Genomic DNA, 225 nt, shown 5'->3' on the forward strand with positions numbered 1-225 from the left:
TATGGAGGACTGAAACCGCCAAAATCCAAAAATAAACAAACCAATAAATGAATAGACTGATAAATGCACCAAAATTAAATTAAAAGTAAATATAAGGATTACATCATTTATAAATGTATAATAAATGGATCTTTCTGTTTTAAAGTTTGACATATTTGCTCTAACTAATTATATCCAGATAGTAGTACAAATCCCCCGGGACTAAACGAAAACAACCAATCAGAG

This window comes from Morone saxatilis, unplaced genomic scaffold (genome assembly GCF_004916995.1).
Source record: "Morone saxatilis isolate NCDOM2014 unplaced genomic scaffold, NCSU_SB_2.0 Contig8, whole genome shotgun sequence".
NCBI classification, from domain to species: Eukaryota; Metazoa; Chordata; class Actinopteri; family Moronidae; genus Morone; species Morone saxatilis.